General features: G+C 41.6%; 1 long non-coding RNA gene across 1 annotated transcript; it reads right to left on the reverse strand.

Moving 5' to 3' along the window:
• Positions 1-6,426: 6,426 nt before the first annotated feature.
• Positions 6,427-12,276, reverse strand: LOC140216451 (uncharacterized). The gene is made up of 3 exons (XR_011893124.1): positions 12,149-12,276; positions 10,176-10,337; positions 6,427-6,519 (listed from the first exon to the last, which is right to left on the reverse strand). It is a non-coding gene; the product is annotated as an uncharacterized lncRNA (long non-coding RNA).
• Positions 12,277-19,163: the final 6,887 nt, after the last annotated feature.

Genomic DNA, 19,163 nt, shown 5'->3' on the forward strand with positions numbered 1-19,163 from the left:
TGCCTTAATGCTATCGCCAACAATTTTTGTTACTTCACTTTCTGCACAGTGCTTGACATCTCAAGTTTCTTTGTTAACCTCCAGGTTTATATCCCATATTGCAAAACCGGTAGAATGCAATGATTCTAAACTTTTTTCAAGGATATCGGTAACGTGGCGATCACGATTCGGTAATGCCTTCCATCTGTTGTTCAACCCATGAAATTTTTGTATAAGTTTCCTGCTTTATATCAGTACCTGCTATTGATATTTCACCTGGATAAAGATACTCTTCCACAAATTTTGCGGGCTTGATGTCACTCGTGAATTTCTGTTATCTCGCGAAGTTAGTGAAGGTTACCTTCATCTTTTCCATATTTTCGCGGGCCCGCTTGCATGTAAAAGCACGAACGCTCATTGGTTCTCACTGCCTTCTTTAAACTGCTGGACATTCAGTTCGTTACTACGAAAGTGACTCAATCCGTGCACTCTTAATATCCTAAATATGAAACAGTAGAAATATACTTATCTGCAGTTTGTCGATGTCTCCTTCACTGTGTTGGTAGCGAGATCCATCGTCGGTACCACCTCCTTGTTGCATCGTAGCTATATAGGCTGTCTTCTTTTTTTACACACTATGTAATGTTCGTGACGCTCGCAGTCACGCAGAGTGGATGAACTCGCAGAAGCAGCACCGGACAAGTGGTTTCTTCAGCACGGCGCCGTGAAAAGTAGGTGCGCGTTGCGATATGTAAAATCGCCGAAGCTATTGGCAGTCTTACGGGGTGCCCGGAAAGATTGCTGACGGAGGAACAGAACTATCCAAGAAATAGTGGTCATCGTCGAGCCTGATCACTACGTCGCGCACTGCAAGCTCGTTGTACGAGTTTGTTTACACTGGGCCTCTTCGATGTTTAGCCGCCATGCTCGCCCGGTAATGGATGTGATGACGCCACCACAGCGTTCCCTCGTGGTATAATGCGAAGCGTACTAAGTTACAAATTAGTCTAATGCATATTCAGTGTACATGTTGGAAGTTTTAAAATGCTTCTAAACCACGTTAAAGTAACTAATAATATTGTACTAAATGCATTTGTTTTATAACTTGCTTGTGCATGTAATGCACTCGGTGGAACGACAAACAAGTGAAAGAAGGCACGACCATGCACCGACGATTTGATCACGTGAGCCCCAGTTTGTCGACCGCCCAGAAGGCAACGCCCAAGGAATGATAGCCAGCCAGAGTGAATCTAGATAAACCAATGAAACTGGAGGCTTGTCGAAAGATAAACTGTGTCTCGGTACCATTCGTGCTTTCATCTTGGGGTGTCGCCAGAGCTCGTGAAGATACCGAGTTTCGCCAAACTCGGCGCATCCTGCATAGCACCCCAGGTCTGTGACACAATTGGACTGCCAGGCGGCAGGCGCGCGAGAGCCACCAAGCGACGATGCATTGACCCCATCAGTCGAAGAACGTTGACATCGGACACCAGCTACGACGGACCACAGACCGGGTTGCGAGGACATCCGCGACAGAAAACGCGTGCTGTAAGCGCCACGACCTCGACCCTACCGTGTAAACAAGTGGCTCACCCACGTTGATGAACCCGATGCTGTCAACGGAGAATTTGATTAGGCAGGACGTATTCTCTGTGGAAGAAGCGTTGAGACATAACGTCATGGCACATTTAAGGTGTGTCACGGCTTTTTAGGCGCCACATTCAATGAAGGTCTTGTTTTTGCCGCAACTTCTGTTCGTGGGCACATTCCGCCTGTTCAAGCAAACATACCAGGCACTGATGTAGGAGTTACAGTTCTAAAAACTTCTTTCTGTAAATTAGAAACGCTTAAATGAGTAATTTCCAGGAAATGGTAAAACCATTCTTCATCGCTTTTGTGGTATCTCAGCAGCAAATTATAACGCCTGAATTAGTTCTATGAGGACTTCAGGAAAATCAACAAGTACACGCCTTATAAAAACAATAAACTAAATTAAGGACATAACTAATGTCAGTAATTATTGTCAATACTTAACTTTGACAAAACACTTCAACAAAGATGTCTTAACAATCACCAATATTATGGAAACCTTTCCATACAAATATGCAGGCGACTTTAGCCGTTCACTACGACAAAACACTTCAAGAGTGTTCTATATGACCTCTATAAACTTAAAGAAAACGAGGGCTTCTAAACGTTTGCTTGACTGCTACCTCATTTATAAATATCAAAATGAAGCTGCTGATCCATTACCATCTTATTTAGTCTCGTATATTGAATATGCAAGGACTTAGTGTTTGATCTAATTATTCGAACATACAATGCCGTCTAAACTTCCGTCTGTGATGTTGTAGTGACACGTGTACTGTCACATGGGTATTCTCGCATTTGAGAACGCACATATGGCGCTTTCGGCTGCTTCTATAGTCGCCTTAACAACATTGCTGTAAAGAGCAGGTCACATTCTTTTTAGGTTTTTCGCGCGTAAGTACGACATGCCTGTGAAAAATAAGGTAAAACTGCGCTGAATCATTATGAGTCAGTATTTGATCTACGTCTGCAATATTATGCAACGGCACGTTGATCTAAGTGATTGAAAAAATCGACTATAAGCTAACCATGAGTGTCCATGTTAATGGAAAGAGAGAGAGAGAGAAAATGGTAAATGAAAGGTAGGGAGGTTAACCAGGACTGAGCCCGGTTGGCTACCCTACACTGGGGAAAGGGAAAGGGGGACGGAAAGATTAAAAAAGAGAGAGAGAGAAGGTCTACTGGAGATATCAGTCGGTCACTCAGTCCGGATCACAGACGCTGACTCAATCCGGTCGCTTTCAAATATCGCAGCAGCGCTTTTGTGGCCTTTTGTAGCTGTGATATGCGAGGCCATGATCCCAAGATCTTGTTCAAGGTGAACGGCTTTCCATCTAGCTGATTGAGAGCTGTGCAGAGGTCTTGCCTTTCATTTTCATAAGATGGGCAGTAGCACAGTAGGTGTTCTATAGTTTCCTCGACACCGCAGGCATTGCACTCGGCGCTATCAGCCATTCCAATCAGAAATGCATAAGCATTTGTGAATGCGACGCCCAAACGTAAGCGGCACAGCATTGTTTCCTCATTTCGCGGAAGACCTGGTAGCAGCCGCAGTTGCATAGAGGGATCGAGGGAATGCAAGCGATGGTGAGTGAATTCAGGTGTGTGCCACTTAGGCAAGCTAGCGCACTCCATGTTAATGGGATTAGCACTGGCCCAATAGAGACACACCGTTTTTTCACCGCATAGACGCGTCACGTATGGAGCTTGTCTGCAAGCAAGCTCCTCTCTCGCGCTTCCTTCTCGAACACGCTACGTCATCTAGCAGTGTCGTTGTACAGGGCGCAGGGGGGTTTTCCTATGTATATTCGGACGTAACGGTCTGAATGTATCAGACTCGCGTTTGAATTCGTCCTGCACCGGGTAAATATTAAAATATTTTTGTCACGTATGAGCTTTACGTACCCAGTGGCGCATACCCTGTCAGCCAAGTTAGCGCCAATGAGGTTCCTTGAAGAGCGGCGCACAAGCACAAGCAAAATAGCGACTGTCTGAAGGCTATTTCACATGCTGCGACTATAGCGTGAAAAATTGGTGCAGACACTGTACAAGCTTGGGCAGGTTCGTGTGGCATTCTTTTTCAACAGCGCGAAGGAGAAAGACGAGACGGGCGCACATAGACATTGCGCATACGCAGTGTGACGGTTGCAGTTGCACGCGTCGCAATTCGATTTTTAGGGGCTCATTTTGCATTATTGCGATTACAATGCGACCAGTGCTACGACCAGGGTTGCTTGTTGCCAGTTTTTGTGGAGCACACTGTATAAATCCTTTAAAGTAATGAAACAAGGACGTGTATGTTGTAATATTATTGACCTGTCTTTATTAACAGCAAGCAATAGGCGCGTATGGTAACTTCAAAATATTTTGAAATTTTAACGTTTACATTTGTTTAGGACAGCGCAACGGCAGTTTCTCAAGTTCAGTGAAAGAGACAGTTACGGTACGTCAACGCTGTTGGTCAGCGCTGTGCGTTGGGTGATTTGCCTTTTATGTCGGTGTCGTTCCGCCTGCGCTATAACAAATTAGAATATGACCTATGAACAATACCAGGAAGCTAAACTAGGCGAGAATGCAGTAGTCGGAGTTTCGCTGCAGCGAAGTCTACGTGTCAGCGCAACGAGACCCTCGTGCCACCCGTGCTCAGCGTCAGCTTTTGTATATTCCTCGTGATTGCGCATAAGCGATGCCTGCTCGAGAAGAAGCAAGCAAGCTCGAGCAAGCAAAGCCCACGTCCGTCCCTGAAGGAAGCCGCAAACTATCTGTATGCAATTACTGAACGTGGAAATGGAAATTCGGTCGTAGAATTCAACATCAGCGCCAGCCTGGTTTGCTGCACAGGACGGTGCGTTTGCTGTGAATATATATATATATATATATATATATATATATATATATATATATATATATATGCGTGTGTGTTTGTATAGACAAGTCCACGCTAGTGCTTGAATATACATAGACGTTCTCTGAATGTTTCTAAACGTGCAGCAGCCGACACATCAAATTTTTTAGCAGCTAATCTCACTTGTCACCACATAAGTAAAAGACACACCTGTCGTCTACTTAGCTGTCGTGTGTCTCGCGCTGTTGGTAGACTGCGAATCTCTAACAAGCAGGCCATATCAATGCGTGCTATGCATAATGCAGGAAAGTAGAATTATTGCCGGTGCAATTGCCTAGCGTTTTTCACCTTTCTGCTCAGCCTCGTACGTCGCCCACGGTTAACCTGTTATGTGCAAATAAATATTAGGGGCGTTTAGCTTTTGCGGTATCCCTGTAAAACGCAGGCGGACTGCGTTTGTACTGCGCCACCAGGTGGCTGCACCATGCAGACCGCTCACGTTTATGCCTCCGCCCCAACGCCCCGTCCGCCTGCGTTTTACCGGAATACCCCACAATCTAAACCTCTCTATTAACAACCAATACTGATTTTGGTTCTGTTACCTCCATAATGAATAATATCATAATCACTGAGGGCATTGAAGCTGCTTTTGATCGTCTTTCTAAAAGCTCGGCTCCAGGTCCAGACGGAATATGTTCAAAACTACAAAAAAAAAAGTAAACAAGTGATATCTGTCATTTTCGCCGCTCTTCAATTTTCTATTGATTCAGCTTGCGTACCTCACGGATGAAATATAGATAATAGCGCCGATATTTTAAGACCAGTGACCCATCATCCGTTTCTAAGAACAGACCTGTGTCACTGACCAGTATTACATGTAACCCAATACAACACATTATATCATCAGCAATTATGAAAAACCTAACAGAGCACAATCTTCATTAAACAGCACGGGTTCCAACAGGGTCGCTCATGTGAGACGCAGCTATTCGAATTACTTTCTGACCTTTATCGACCTGTTAACGACTCATCACAAATAGACGCCATAATTATTGATTTCGGGAGGGCTTTTATAAGCATGCTCATAACTGTTTATTATTGAAAATTCGCTATTTTGACATGAATAGTACGACCGCGAATTGGATTAGTAACTTTTTATCTCACCGGTGCCAATTTGTAACTACTAATGAATTTTCTTCTCCGCGATCACTCCTAAAATCTGGGGTGCCACAGAGCTCTGCACTGTAAAAAAAATTGCCTTACTTTACAGAAAATTTGCTGGTAATTTGTGACCGAACACTCTTCCGTAAATTAAGAACGGTCATTTCTGTAGAACGGACGACTGTAAAAGAGAGACCGTAATACAAGACACGAGTGCTTCTGTATCTAGAAAACGAAAGACTCTGTATTCTGAATCTGTACTATAACCGTTAAAGTACGGTGCTTCTCGTATTCAGAAAAGAGAACACACTGTATGCTGAATTTGTACTATAACCGTTAAAATACAGGTGCTTGCCGTATTCAGAAAACGAAAGCCTCCGTATGCTAAATCTGTACTATATCCGTTAAAGTACAGGTGCTTCCCGTATTTCCTCTTGCAGAGCATATCTATTGTTCGGAGAATGTGCCATCGAGGACAAAAATTGCCTAGGACGTGCGAGAGTCGATCGAATTTTATGGTGCACTATTTGCTGAGATCAGCCGTGCTACCATCTGCGTTCAGAATGTGTATACGTGAGCCACTGTTTTCAGCAGTCTTGAACAGAAATGCAATTTGGTCAACGCTCGCACTTCCAGGGTACTTTTGTGCACGATAGTACATCTCCTTTAATGCAAATGTAATGAAGGCAGCTCATAGCCAAAGCAGCAGGTCACCATTGAGAAAATTGTCTTGTCAACACACTGACATGGCTGGAGAGATAAAACACTTTGCACTTTGTGATATGAATGCACTGCATAGCATATATACACAAAAATGTGCAACATTTCAGTCCTCAAGTTCTTAGATCACAGAAGCAACTTTATTTTCTTCAATCACTCGTCTTGCACTTCTTCCTGGTGAAAGTTGTTCTTGACCCCAAATGCTTGCAAGGATAAACTTGCTGCTGTTAGAAGAAACAAATTGTATTCGTGAATATCCATCCTAAAGAAAGCGGCAAAAAAGTATAATCACGGAACACGACAAAGCAGTAACTTCTGTGTTGGAAAAACATGTAAGTAGACCAACATTGTTGGAACAAGGGATGCTGCTGTAGCCAACATTTCGACATAGGTGCTTGTCATTAGTGTAGCAAATGTTTTCCTCGGCTGTGTTGTTTTGGATTGTGCATAGCTCACTGGCCCCTAGCCTCAATGGGGCAGAAAAAATTGGTGTATATAATAGGTCAAGAGAAGCCAAAGTGTTAAAATAAAGGAAGGAAGGGTGTGCTTAGCAGTGGCGATTGTGATGGAGTGGGCATGAGCACTGCTGTCAGTACTTGCTACGAGTAGGGGTGACCAAAACAGAAAACGATGTACACATGTAAGCAGTCATTAATCCAGTAGACCTAATCTTCCCAGAAGAGAAAATAGGTATCAAAATAAACAGCTTGCACTTTTGGAAAAGGGAAACAAATAATTAAGGAAAATAAATTTTGTATCAAGATGCATCTGGTTAAGATCACTGTAAATGGTAAATGAAGGCACATTATGAATATATATTTTGTTGAAAGCTGATGAAGAAAATATATATTAACCAAATAATAAAAAATAGGGACATTAAAATTAAACTGGGCATGACCACAAAACAGTAAAGAACAGCCTGTAGAAAAAAATGGGATGGACAATATGATAACCAGGTGCAAGATTGCAAAACGCCGAGCGCTGTTTATATTCATGCTGCTGTTGACGGCTTCAAGTTTCTGTCTTCCTGCGGAACCTTTGTCTTACTTGAACAAGGAAATAGGTCATTTTTTAAACAAGTCAGTTCAAATGCAGTTGAAAGCTTCAGCATTACAATGAAAGAAAATATGGGCAGTTTTCCTGGGTGTGCTTTCATCACCAGTTATTTCCACTGGTGTAAGCTCAAAATTTAATGATCTAAACGGACCTTAGCTCCTGGCAAACCATTAGCTGGTCTTTTTTTCAACACAGATGCCTGCACATTATGTGTGTTGGCAGGAGCGCTAGCGATCTACATTATACTTGTTGCCACAACCAAGGTGAAACTTGGTAACAGTGAGTGAAAAAAAAACAGCATTCCACAATAATGATTCAAGTCGTCTGGAAAAGTTGCTTAAGTTATTGTACACCCCCCAACCCACCATAGACATAATTATACACCACACTGACTCTCATGGTGTCAACCATGCTATTATAACACTAGGCATCAAGTGAGGAGAATTAGGGGATAAGAGGGCACAATTCGTTTTGTTATGACATCAAATGTGCTTTACATTAATGCTGCATTCCAACTAACAAAGGAGCACCGGTTTGTGAGATAGACTAATGCATACGAAAGCTAATGACATTCTGTGCAACAGAATGTTGCCGATGAGGTGTTATGCGCACAAGTGCACTCTTTCACACAAAATGACATCCTGCAGTCAAACCTTGTGCAAACATTAGAGTTTGAAAAACACCACAGTGGAAAGCAGAGCGCTAAATTTGTTGAAGATTACTAAAAATTATTCGATCACTCATTATCCTTACTGTTCGTTAAAGATTCACAGATTGTTCCCTACATCGCTGTAAACAGGCACCCTGCTTTTACAGTCGTAGCAACAATGATCTGTGGCACAGACAAGAAGAAATGCTCATGAAGTTTATGCAAGAGTATTCCCTACAAATTACACCCCATTTCACATTCCAATGCGGTAGAAGAGGAAGACGAAAAAAACTATTTTCTGGTGGAGGATGCATACCCCAGCATAGAAGTAACAAGAGTACCCTAACCATTGCTGCTGCCGATGCCTGTGCACTAGCAGTTACATATAATATGGCAGTTACAATTGTTTTTCCACAAGCACTGGAAGCTGCTGTCAGTTTACCAGTACACAGTTGTAATAAATTTAGGGCAACTTAAAGCTCTCTAATGGATTTATCTCATATGACACAATTGGAATGCAATATTCTGCAAATAAGTGAACCGCGATGTGCCATCCCATACAATGAAGCACCTTTGAAGAATCTGAATTACCACCTGCACTCTTAGGCAAAGTTACACCTTTTGGAGTGCCCCTTCTGCCACACAACAATAATCGTTATCTGCCTTGATGCATTTCCTTTCTTGAAAACGCCACGCCCGCTACTTTCCTGTCGGGAATGCCATCATGCTGATAACACGCATGCCGTTCGTTACTGGAAAGTACAGGGCTCGCAGCGTTAAAGGAAGGAAATGCATCAAGGCAGATGACGATTATCGCTGTGTGGCAGAAGGGGCACTCCAAAGGGTGTAACTTTGCCTAAGAGTGTGGACAGTGACGAGTTAAAAGTGTGTGTTCTGTGTAAAGTAGTCCACCTGTATAACCTAAAGCTGTGGAGAATGCATTTAGTATCAGCTGTGAAGGTTTCTAATTTTAGTTGCACACAGTAAAAACCTGCATGCAGTTTTGCAAAACGCAAACCCTCTACCTTTTTGTTGTTCAAAGGTAACGACACGTAGGGCCATAACATGTACAGTATGGGTTTCGTTCCCAAACAATCAAAGTGAATAGCACCACCGTAAGTGTTATGTGCCTTCTGTCTCATATTTTCTGTCACAAAATTGTTAGTGTGAAATGCTGCGATCGGCAGAGAAACGGATTTTTGGAGCAATATAAAGTATTACGTACTATGATCTCAGTTCTTTCACTGCTGTTTATGCATTATCGGGTCTTTGAGTAAAAAAAACGAGGAATAAATACATGCGTATTTCACGTCACAACCCTCATGAGGTATTTAGTAGCCTGGATTATAAAGGATTCCAGATTTACAACGCAGGACAATTTTATTCCACTGAAAGAATGGCATCATGCCAATGATTCTGCATTTGGTGCTATATTTATTTGTATTTACTTCAGTTGGAATGTGTGTGTATTGTCAGCGATATCGCTTGACATGTTTTAGATTGACTGTTTTCCCAATTTAGGCAAATTTGTATTCGCAAATAACCTTGTATGACACCAAGAACTTGCTTAGCAGGAGTATTTCTAACATTTGCAAGGTATGAGGCTCTTGAATGCATATCTAAGCCTGGGGTGCACGCCGCCCCCTAATCTCATCAGCAAGTCTCTGGAACTCATCTACGAGGTTTCTTATGATGAATGTAAAGTTGCTTGAACGGGAGAAATAGGGAATTTAAACAGGTGAATTATGCAGCATAAGAATGATGTCAGCAAGAAGCAAGCATCAAGAAGCACTGCCGCTCAATGTGCATAGACTATCAAACGCAAGAATTATTTGGGATGATTTAAAATTCTGGCATTAGAACGAAATGTCTTTTAATCTATATATAAACTTTGATTATTCACTCTACTACCACTACCTTCACCAGAAACATTCATAATCATTATCGTATCTATGCCACATCATGCTAACTAATATACAAGCCTTCATAAGCTGCTTTTTTACTGATAATTGTCTGTGGGAAAGAGGTGTCCGTATGAAGACCATATCATATACTTATTACCCGTGTTTGGTAAATGATAAGGGAAAAACTTCACACCAAAAAATGCATTGAGCTTGAGCAAGTTCTACGTTTGAAGCTGTTGATTCTTTTTTCCCTTTGCCATCGTTGGCCCACCTGGTTAGCTAAGTAGACAGAAAAGCTGCAGGCGAAAGGTAGGGGTGCCAAATTAGACTTGTGCCCCAGGGGACCTTTTCACGGTCACTGGAGGAACTGCCTGTGGCCTCGGCATCTTCCTTGAGGGCCACGGCCATGTCTAAGAAACCTTGTCTCCACAGGCTGCATAAAATGGATAATTCTGTTGAACTAAGTCATTTTCTTAAAAGAACCCATTTCAGTTGTATCCGTGGCTTTGCACCACAAAACTGACACATGACTGGCCACTCAAGACACTTTACATGTATTCGCAGGCTTATTCCTTGGAAAAACACTTTTATTTAGCACACAATGAGTAACAGTAACCGAAAAGTGTATCGGGAGGCTTTCATATTGCTCTACAACTTTTCATTGACACTTTTCATTTAATTATTTCAGATATTTATCAACTAATTAAGAATTATGTAATTGGGCAGAATGCAAAAAATAATCTGAGTATCTCCAAGTGATGGCAAACATTACCTTCATTCTGTCTAGTTACATTGCATTTACATATTTCTAAATCTTGGTGCACGATAGTTAAGACACCCTGTAGATCATAAAACAATGTTACAATTTTCATAATCATCTCTTGCGTGTTATTAGTGGCTATGGCTGCTTCAAGTTATTCTTTCAGTACGGTACAAGCAGTTTTGAAGTGAAATTGTCTTGCATCGAGGGCGTGTAATCTAGAAAATCAAGCAAAAGGTCAAGTTGTGTTCACTATTGAGAAGTTTAACTAAGAAGCTGCAGGAAAGGAAACAGGACACAACACCTAATAAACAATGCGAAATTTGAAAATTTAAACTGAACAAGAAACCAGTCTTTGAAAACGCAGAAAAAAGCCACCAGCTTACGTCGAATACACCCTTGCTATGTACTCCAAGTGAAGTTGTTACCGCAATGCTTGGGCACCATATGAACATAACAATCAACAACTTTGAGCAGAATATTAACACCACTAAATGAACTGGCCTTTGAAGATTCTTGATCTGAAATCCTCAACGACTTGTGCTGGCGTTTAATCTGTCGAGCTCAATCTGCCTTCTCAAAAGCTGGCTCTCGGCCATGATTTCTCTAAACGCAACATCAGCTTAAATCTCAAGATAGGGTTGACCTGTAAATAAAGTGGATAATGCATGGCAAACATCATGAACACTCTTACACGTTAACCAGAGGGTTCACTCATGCAGCCATGAAATTGTTATGCAGACACATGATATATTAAAGCTGGTTTTGTGAAGTGTTTCGTGCTTCCAAGGCTTCTTCTCTAGTTGTGAAAGCTGTCTCCACTAGCTAAATAAGCGATGAGAATAAAAAAAGAACTTCAACATGCTCACAACATGTTGGTCATTTGCAAGTAAACAGCAGCCTTTTTGGGCTCCCAGGTTGCTTGGTGAAAATCTACTATGCCACAGTACTTGCGTTACCCAGTAGAAGCCACTTTAAAATACAATGTGTTCAGAGCCCTTTCCCTTTTTCTGCTTTGGAAACAGTTTACCATGTGTTCAGTAGGCGTCGAGAAAGGGGACAGAAAACATTGTGCACCACTGATTTCTAATGTTTTGCTGGATGCAGCAAACCGCACCTGATGCAGGTGAAGCCAGTGGAAATGTGGTGTCATGCAGTCGCTTGTCCTGGAAGCAGGGTATATGGTGGACTAATTAGTGCGTGCGATCAGATAATATTGCTGCCGAAAAACTTTTCTTTGTGATTTTTCACATTTTAGGAGGTCTCTACATGTCTGGTATGCGTTTTTATGACAATCTGAACCCGTATACGATAGTGTTCTATTACATCAAGTTTTTTCTCATTTACCAGTGTTTCCATTGGACGCCACTTATGTTAGCGACACTGTAGACACTGCAATGAAAAAAGTATGGACACCTTGAAACACTGCTTGGGTAGCTTATGGCACATCACGCAGGCATGTTAGGGGAAGAAATGCCACACACCCGTGCAAACAAAGTGCTGCTGCAAAGTTGTGAAGCACCAACTTCCGGGACAAGGTTGGCTTCAGTCGAGGGCGCTCAATGTGCTGTCCATCCCCTGTAGTAGAGATAAGTGGTGTGGACCCTTTTATACTGGCTTTCTTTTCCCGTGAGAACCTTGGCAACAGGTTCCGCCATACTTTTTTGAACCTGCAACATGTGCAGAGAAAGTCACATCACTGTGCGTTGATTGTATGGCTTTATTGTTCTACACATTCTATCAAATCATTAAAAAATTCAGTTCGCACATTTTTACCACTGTATATAGACAGTCTAGTTGCTATACACGCGAAACATTACCATACCTCTGACAGAATGCAACAATAGAAGCGTACACTGTAAAGCTACACTAAAATTTAAATTGATGCGTCACCGTATGAGCATACAGTATGCTTACTGTATGCTCTAGCCCTGTGTCAAGTAAAAGTTAATTGTCAATCATTTATGGTGTATTTCTACTTATTCTGGGTCATCAAACTGTACAATCAATGTTACAAGTTTACACATTGTTGGCTTTTGATTGCCTATGTGATCCGTTTCCTACTTACGCATGCAGTAATCCCACTGTAGTAAGGAAAAAGAGTTAGAAACAGCAATGGCATGATAATCTTCCACATTTGCTGAGGGCAGGAGCAATGGCCAATACCATGTGGTTGAAGCAACATAAATACTCAGTTTTCACACAGCTTAATTGTTCAGCAAGTAATAAAGAGGTACGCTGTGCGCCTCTGCATGACCAATAAAATCTGACTACTTGACACTGCACTAAGGCTGCTGCCTGGTACTGTTCGGCAGTTCGGCTTTGGTTTTCTGATATACAGAACTGTTTAGGTGCCAGTAGTTTACTTTGCAATAAAATGGAACTTGGAGCACTGGTCATTTGCACATAAATAATGCGACAGCAAATATACCACAAGGATAGGAATATGGGTCTCTTAGAAAAAGTACATACACATTATGAATATAATGTGATGTGATGCCACAATGAAACAGAAAGCAACGCATAGAAGTGGACGGCACTTCCATGCCACCAAGGTTATTGGACAGACAGTACTTCAGAAGTGCCGGCAACACAGTCAAAGAAGGCAAAGCAGCATTTCTTTGCGTTCAACACAATGCATTGGCGGGCTAGTTGGTGCGAATCCATAAATACTTTGTTTAGCGCAAAACAATGGACACAAGAAAGACGACCAGCACAAGGCGCTACTCTCAATTGACATCACTTTATTGCGTCACTCCTTTATAGATAGTAGAATCTAGAAGAACATGTGCAGTGAGCACCATGTGCAGGGACCACCAACAACCGATCACAAGAGCGCACTCATGCGACGGAATCCAAAAATCCATATTGAGCCCTGCACAATGTTAAGGAAGGCACACTAATGCACTGTGACCCCAATGACTGTATGAAGAAAGCTTCTGATAACTCTCGGGCGGTGGTATCACAGCATTTTTTCAAAATCGTAGTATGACGAAACATGGCTTTGCACTTCCATATTTTACAATGTTGAGCCAAATGGGAACCTGTGCCTGTTGGTATGGATCGCTTATGTTCGCAATGTTTCGTGATACTACGATTTTGAAAAAGAGCCGTGATACCACTGCCAGAGAGTTATCGGAAGCTTTCTTCATGCAGACATTGGGGTCACAGTGCATTAGTGTGCTTTCTTTAACCTTGTACAATGCTCAATATGTTTTTTTTTTGGATTCTGTCGCATGAGTGTGCTCTTGTGATCAGATGTTGGTGGTTCCTGCATACGGTGTTCACAGCGCATGTTCGTCTAGATTCTGCTGTCGACAAAGGAGGGACGCAATAAAGTGATGTCAGTTGAGAGTAGCGCCTTGTTCTGTCATCTTTCTTGTGTCCGCTGTTTTGCGCTAAAAAATGCAATTATGTATTCCTTATGTGTGTTTGAAGACAGCTCCACACGCAGTAGCGATTCCAGTATTGCTACCCAGTGGTTTAGCTCGCCGCAGTTTCAAGTGCCACAAAATATAAGGAGAGAAAACTGCATTATAGTCTTGTTGCAAACAAGAATATAACGTGAAGTGCATTCCGAGGCCAGAAACTATAAAAAAAATTTCATGATGCACCACTGTGCAGGGTTTTATAGCAAAGTCAAATACATTTAGTATCAATATCACACTATGATGGTGCACAATGGTGGTAATCTGTAATAATATAAAAGGTGCCTTAATGTTACAACAAAAGTTAACATTACTTAATGATAGCCCTGTAAAATTTAGCATGCAGGGGCGCCACTTGTTTAAACAATAGTGATGTAATATCTATGTATACAAGTATTACCCATTCATTTATGCCATTGGTTAAACAATAGTGATGTAATGTCTGTGTACACAACAATTACCCATGCATTTCTGCCTTTGTCCAAATGGCATAAATGAATGGGTAATACTTGTATACATAGATATTACATCACTATTGTTTAACCAAGTGGGTAAACTATGTCTGCCTCATACAAGATTAGAATTAAACCATAAATTATATGTAGTCACCCTAACAGTAAAACCTCATTTGAACTTCACAGTAAGTAGACGCCTGTTGATGCCAGCCTCCCCTAATGCTAAACTGTGCTGCATGCTTTACAGAGAAATTATAGTGGTATCACTTAATACTGAAGCTATTCAGGACTGCAGCATTGTAGAAGACATCTACAAATGTCCCATTTCATGTATAACAGCCTGAGTTGCTTGCACATCTTACCAAGTGCAAATTAAGATTACTTCTCCTTGTTTAGCATTTTGCCTGCTAGACCACTATCCAATGTCGTCAATATATTTATTTATTTATTTATTTATTTATTTATTTGAGTACCCTAAGGGCCCGTTAGGGCATTACATGGGGCGGACGGAAAAGTTCAAGCATGAGTGAAATCTGTACAATGTAAATATATGAAGGCATTAGGAACCACAAAAAACATCTAGCAGAAGCAAACAAAAAGAAAGAAAGAAAGAACGAAAGAAAGAAAAGGGTAATGAAGTTTATACAATGTTTAGTAGCGTGAAGCACGCATAAGAACCTAAAATGTGATGCAAACAATCAGTACCCATCAGAACACGAGTTTAAGGATACAATCGAATAATGATTTAGGTAAACAGCCTACACGGATACATATCAGATGAAACGGAATGAATTTTATACAATGCCAAGCACTTGAACACGCTGTTTAAGTAAATATTCAAGGAAATATGGGTTCGGACAGGTTGACACATTCTAAAAAGGTTAGCAGTGCTGCATGAAATGATGACGATTCCGTAAGCGAGACAATGTTTGCAGGTAGCGAGTTCCATTCGGCAATAGATAAAACTAGAGGCGAATTTTGATAAGCGTTAGTCCTGGCAAATATAGGCTTTTCTTTATGAACATGGTCTGTGCCTCAAATATATTACCTGAAAGAACCTAATTTGGCTTATAGATTAACACCTTCACATACTGTCACAGCTGCACTCTGTCATATGCGTTGCAATCATAAAGGAGTGCTTGTCCACCAGCACTCCTATGTCACTAAGAGGGATCACCTACACATCTAAGTAGATGGTCATGATTCAGGTAGCAAATAGCCAAGAGAAAAAAAATCCACTCACTTTGAGAGCTACAATAATGCGATAACTTGAGAGAGATGGACCCATTGCAGGCAGCAGACCTCTTCTCAGCTCGAGTAGAACAACAGCAACTTGCCTTTCAGTAAAAGAAAAGGATTGATTAGTAATGATAAGTTACCTTGTTTTTGCTGAGTATCAATACAATCTGACTTTCATGCATATCCACTCTCCGCTTCAATAATACAACTGAATAATTCGTAAAATAAAAGTCTATGATGATACCATTCGCTTCTCTTGTATGTCCCAATTTTTTTGCACTGATACCCCGTTTACTGCTTGCTTACTAACACGAATGCCTTGACTGCCCAGACATCAATTAAAACGTGCTCCCAAGCAAGAAAGTAACGATCACAGGCAGTGAGCCACTGCTATTGCCTCGAACGTTCATTTCCGTATTCTAACAGAAGTTCTTGTATCGGATACAGTATGCTCTCAAGCCAATATAAGCGTCAATACAAGTGCGCAACTGAACGCAGTTTTATTCTCGCTTTTAACGCGAGTGCGCAAAAGGTTAGAAGTATCTCACGGAAATTGCGATCGAGCCGATCGCGCTACCACTGGAATCGATCTGAAAAGATAGGGCGATCCCTTTCCCCTTCATGCGTCATTTTTGCCCTAAGACGTTGCATAGTGGTCTTTTGAAACAATAGTTCTGTTCGCGACACCGGCTTACCAAACATCATTTTAACACCTACGTTATGCAAACCAAATAAGATTAAAATGGGCTTACCTCATGAGCAAGTTACGAGCGCGCGTAGACTGTTGAACACCCGTTAAGAGCAAGCAGGCTATCCGTGTCCAAGCGCACACGTGCACCAAAACAAAGGTCAACTTCTTCGATGCCGCAGCGTGCAGAGTTTTGTACACGAAGTGCAAGACATCCAGTTCTCCGCGCGATGACGGCAAATGACGAGCGCACAAGCGTACACCACACAGCGACAAATTCGGAACTTTGCCAATTCGAACGTGCCGAGGCCCAAGCAGCGTAACCATCCATCGTTTCTGTTCTTCGCTCCCGATTCGTCAATCTCTTTTCCTTGGGGTCTTGCTCCAGTCTTGAGTGCAAATCAAGAGATATTTACGGCGAATTAACAACTTTTACAACACGACACAAAAAATGCCGGCTGACTACACATCTGCAGCTCCTTCTGCCACTCCTAACGGACGCGCAGCGCGCGCTGCCCCCTGGTGCCGCACCCTGTGAGCGCGGAGAACAGAACAGAATCGGTTTCGTTTTCGCATTTGTGCTTTAGTTACTGGAACGGCACAATAATTGCTTGACAATTAATTGAATTCTAAAATAGGAAAACGCTTTCTCTCCCGCAAGTTAGTGCGTTTTATATAAACGGAGAGAGAATGCAAGAAGCAGAAAGGCAGGGAGGTCAACCAAAACGTTCGCTACTGGGGATAGAAAACTCCTGTGCGACATGAAGTGCAATGCAGTGCACTGCGATGCGTCCATAAGCTCTAGTACAGTGATAATTTGGGCTGGTTGGTGCATGTAATGAGTTGTGTCATAACATTTACCCATGTATAAAGCACATGGAACTAATGGTGTTGCATTCTAGGTCGAAAAGTAATAAAGCTTGAATCGTTACATCTCCGCACTGGGCATTCTTTTCCGTCTTTTTTTATTCTTCTTTTGGACAGTACACAAAGTACTAGCACGGTAATAGGTCCTTCATCTTCACTCACCTTCCAGTAGTTTGCACACATGTCGGTGCATGTTCGTGTTCTTTATTTTGCCGTACAACAATGAGCGCGCTTACCGGTCTTGTTTCAAGATGAAGCGCCAAATGTTTGCGATTACATCTTACCGCAAGAATTAACACATGAACAGTGAAGATTGTGCGTATTCGATTTGTCTCAATGAATGGGCGGTTATTGTCAGAGACTAGACATTTTGTAAATATTATGGGAATCAGTTAAACCAACTACATTGCAGTTCAGCAATGCCCTTTCACACTTGGGTTAATTGCTTGCCGCATTCGAAAATTTCATTTCATCCGACCGTTGTACTTGGATCTATAGGTCGCCAGCCTCCTTCGAGACCATTTGTTGCTAAATGTAAACGCTCCATATACCAAATACCACTCCATGCGTTTCGGTACTGATTTATATTGCGTACAATTTTTGGCGTAGAGCTCCAATGTCATTCCCAGTGCACCAGCACCTGAGTGCCGCAAGCTTGTTTACGTATGCACGTATGCCCACGGCTCTTCGTTCACTTAAACATATATGCTGTATTATTAACTGCAAAGCGCTTAATTTGAGAACATTGCGAGAACGCGCATATATTTGCGCATATGATCAGCGTTACAAGGCCCATTTGCACGGCAAACTGCGACCGGAATAGAAGATGCGTATATATATATTTATACAATCTGTTATTGCGGCTTTTGGTAGAAGGCTAGCTCTCACATTTTGTACGCATCTTCGTAATCCGTACAGTTTGCGTGTTCAATAAAATATTGTTAGCTGAAACTTTGTGAGTACGAGCGCTCATTCAGACAGCTTAAATTTTCTCACAGTAATACGGATGTTCGATCAACAAAAATACGGAATTCTGTCTGTTTCGTCCAAAACAGTGTATAGCCGTTATATGATTGCAGTGAAAATGTCCATAAAGCTTAAAACGGAAAGCACTTTCCGAATATTAACGGCAGATTTTGCCGTATTTTGGAAATATGACATACTTTCCGTATTTTTACCTGCAGTTCTCCGTATAATGACAGAAATCCTCCGTATAATGACGGAAATTTTTTACAGTGTGTACTCGGACCAATTTTATTCCTCCTATATTCTTCAGCAATAATACTAAATCTAAATATAAAAATATTTAGAGATGATTGCGTAATTTATAGACGAATAATTAACTCTTCCGACTCTGACACCTTGCAACCTCACTTCACGAAAGTTACCGACTGGTGTATAGAGTGTCAAATGGAAATAAATGTATTACAAACGAAGGCTATAGCTTTCACTAGAGCTAGAAACCCGAAGCTTACCCATTACTCGATGAACGGCATTAGTATTGCACATGCACACACAATAAAATACTTGGGAATTCATTGATCTTCTAACGTTTCATGCATTAAACATATCGAAGTGATTACTAGCTTCGCTTGTACAACCTTCGGCTACATAGGCGTAGCCATTCATTGGCAAACAAGTTCCCTAAATTATTAGTCGATGCGACACTGGTTCATTCGTAAATTGAGCACGCGTATTTTATTTGAAACTTGGATCCTTCTTACCTCATAAACAAACTCGGGTCAGTTGAAAACAACGCAGCCCGCTTCATCACGAAAAATTACTCACGAACGTCTAGCTTCACTAATATTGAAATATCTCT

Source organism: Dermacentor andersoni, chromosome 3, assembly GCF_023375885.2.
Source record: "Dermacentor andersoni chromosome 3, qqDerAnde1_hic_scaffold, whole genome shotgun sequence".
Taxonomy (NCBI): domain Eukaryota; kingdom Metazoa; phylum Arthropoda; class Arachnida; order Ixodida; family Ixodidae; genus Dermacentor; species Dermacentor andersoni.